The 3,403-nt window shown below is 44.3% G+C and overlaps 1 pseudogene; it reads right to left on the bottom strand.

The window, feature by feature from the left end:
* Window positions 1-914: 914 nt before the first annotated feature.
* On the bottom strand, window positions 915-2,154 carry LOC101655578 (annotated as a pseudogene).
* Window positions 2,155-3,403: the final 1,249 nt, after the last annotated feature.

The following is a 3,403-nucleotide window of genomic DNA, read 5'->3' as shown; positions in this document are numbered from 1 at the left end:
ATTTTCAGGAAAATCTGACTTCCCATAACCAACATAGCCACTCAAAATTCAAACTCACTACCACTCAAACCCACTCATAGCAAGCCTATAGGACCGGGTGGAACTGCCGCTATGGGTTTCCCAGCCTATTTACATGAGTAGAAAGCCTAATATTTCCCCTGAGGTGTGGCTAGACAGGGTTTTGTACTGCTAACCTTCCAACACATAACCCACTACATCACCAGGGCTTCAACAGAGCTACTACTTTCAGTAATAAGCCCAAATATCTAGAACTAAAATTTAATAAGAAAAATTTTCTTTAATGATATAAATCTTCAATTTTACAAAACATCATGCCCTCCAATAAAACCATAAAAAATTACGATGGAATGAAAGCCCTTTGTCCTTCTGAGTAAAATGATTGAGAGAAAACACAATGTACTGAAAACAAAAGGAGAGAAAACCATAAATAAAACCAAATTCACTATCATTACATCAATCCTTACTCATAGGACAGGGTAGAACTGGCCCTATGAGTTTCTGAGATGGTAACTCTTTATGAGAGTAGAAAGCCTCCTCTTTCTCCCATGGAGCTGGGGTCAACTTAAATACATTTGATATTACATTTCCTTATAATGAAAGATAAATTTATGTCAACTTGGTTGGATCAGGTTTCTCCTATGATACCATAAAAATTATAAGTTAATTCCATGGTAGAATTTTCTATGAAGGAACAAAGCTGTGGAAAGAATAGGGCAGGGTACCACCTCTTTTTCTTTTCTCATTTAAGACAGGTAATACTTTATTCAAAACCCACCAGAGAAAGGAACAGCTTGGGTCTGTGACGAAGCATTCATGTTTTAAAACACAGGTCAGTAATTGTATATGGAAGTTTACACTGCTACATGTGCATTAACCAATCAGTCCACAACTTTTCAATGTTTAGAACATAAGTTTCCCTGTAAGAGCAGCACCTTTGTGACAACTTTAGTTTTCTTCTCCCTCCTCTCACCTTCTCCTTCGACAGAATCCACACCAACCTCCTCATAGTCCTCCCGGGCCTCAGAGAACTCACCTTCCTCCATCCCCTCACCCACGTGCCAGTGAGCAAAGGCACGCTTGGCATTCATCAGGCCAAACTTGTGGTCCAGGCGAGCCCAGGCTTCAGCAATGGGAGGCTGGTAATTAATGCCAACCTTGAAGTCAGTGGGACACCAATCGACAAACTGGATAGTACGCTTCATCTTGCTGGTGGCAATGGCAGCATTGACATCTTTGGGAACCACGTCACCACAGCACAACAGGCAGCAGGCCATGTACTTCCCATGGCAGGGGTCACATTTCACCATCTGGTTAGCTGGTTGAAAGCAAGCATCGGTGATCTCTGCTACAGAAAGCTGTTCGTGGTAAGCTTTCTCAGCAGAGATGACTGGGTGTATGTGGCCAGAGGGAAGCAGATGTGGGGTTAGGGCACCAAGTTGGTCTGGAATTCTGTCAGATATACATTCACGGCACCGCCAAATCTGAGGGAAACAGTGAGGGAGGACACGATCTGGCTAATCAAGTGGCTAAGGTTAGTGTAGGTTGGGCGCTCGATATCGAGGTTCCTGCGACAGATGCCATAGATGGCCTCATGGTCTACCATGAAGGCACAGTCTGAGTGCTCTGGGGTAGTGTGGGTGGTGTGGATGGAGTTGTGGGGCTCAACTACAGCTGTGGCCACCTGGGGGACAGGGTAGATGAAACTCCAGCTTGGACTTCTTGCCATAATGAACTGCGAGGCGTTCCATCAGCAGGGATGTGAACCTGGAACCGGTGCCCCCACCGAGGCGGTGGAAAACCAAGAAGCCCTGGAGACCTGTGCACTGGTCAGCCAGTTTTGTAATCTGATTCAGAACCAAGTCAATCATCTCTATTCTGATGGTGTAGTGCCCACGGGCATAGTTGTTGGCAGCATCCTCCTTGCCCGTGATGAACTGCTCAGGTCGAAGAGCTGGGGGTAGGTGCCAGTGCGAATTTCATCAATGATGGTGGGCTCAAGGTCGGCAAACACTGCCCTGGGCACATGCTTGCTGAAGAAGGTGTTGCAGGAGTCATCTCCTCCCCCAGTGGTCTTGTCACTGGGCATCTGGCCACCAGCTGGATGTCATGTTCCAGACGGTAGAGCTCCCAGCAGGCACTGGGACCGGCCTGGCAGATGTGGATCAAAATGTGCTAATGCAGGGCTGCAGCTTTGCAGCTCCTGGCACATGGCGGAGAAGAGGAGAGGTTGTTTCTTCAAGTACCACCTCTTTAATCTGGATACACTTGAGGGAGGCGTCATTCACTGTGTGGCTTCTTCTTAATATAGATTGACATTGTAGCTAGCTCATTTATACTCCTTGATTTAGATTTGGGCTAGAAGAGCCATTTCCTACATGTGATATTAAGGTTTATTGTGGCAACGTGGCCGACAAACACATGTTGGGTTAATTGAAGGGCAGAGAGATAAATGGCTCAGTGAGTCTTGGCTATCTAGTTCTCGGGTCTCTTGTTCTCTGATGGTCAGACCAGGTGCAGCTGCCTTAGCTGCTTCAACTGGCAAGGCTCACTTCCTGCAAGGCATCCCCAAGGAGAAGCCACAGGGACCTACTCCAATGCAGCCCTGGGTGCTGGAGCAGCCGTGTGGAGACCCCTGCCAGCTCTAAGATGCTTACACGTTCACTGATTTGGCTTTCCTTCTGATGTCAGCATCATTGCGTGTATTTTGTGAGATATCAGAGGACTTTGTGGATTGGTGTCAGACATATGGGCTAATGTTGGATTTATGGGCTTGGACAGCACTGGATTGGGATGCTTTCTTAAAGTACACTTACCCTGTATATATATTGTGGATTTGTTTCCCTACTTTACCCAGACTAACATACTACATTGCACAAAAGCAGTCAACTAAATTTTTCATGTAGGCTAACTCAGAATACTTAGAATATTTTGGGATTGTACTAATTTTACTCCACTGACAAGACAGTCAGATCAGGAGATAAAATGCAAGTGTTTTCAACATTGCATAAATATATGCAATTTTACAACTATATATATAAAACAATCTTTTTTTTATTTCCCTTTCCTCTGTAACTTGCCTATCTCCCACTTCATCCCTGTATACTCTCAGTTATTTCTTTACCCTTGAAGGCTTTTACATCACCTCATAGTACGTGTGAGCCTTAACAACTTAGATTATAATGTTTATGTACCCTGAAACTAGACTACAGACATCTTGAGCACAACACTTTAGTCTTACCATTGTCTGAATTCTCACAGCTGTAAGAATTGAAAGTGCATATAAATGACTAATAATTTGAATGAGTCAATCAAAGTGGTTCGTATATTTAGTGAGCTTAAAATACCATTTATTTGGAGTGGTTCTTTAATAGTAAAATAAAGG

The sequence above is a fragment of the Echinops telfairi genome, unplaced genomic scaffold, assembly GCF_000313985.2.
Source record: "Echinops telfairi isolate 266 unplaced genomic scaffold, ASM31398v2 ScPeMD7_3533;HRSCAF=4204_0, whole genome shotgun sequence".
Classification (NCBI taxonomy): domain Eukaryota; kingdom Metazoa; phylum Chordata; class Mammalia; order Afrosoricida; family Tenrecidae; genus Echinops; species Echinops telfairi.
This window is presented reverse-complemented; position numbering and strand designations above follow the sequence as displayed.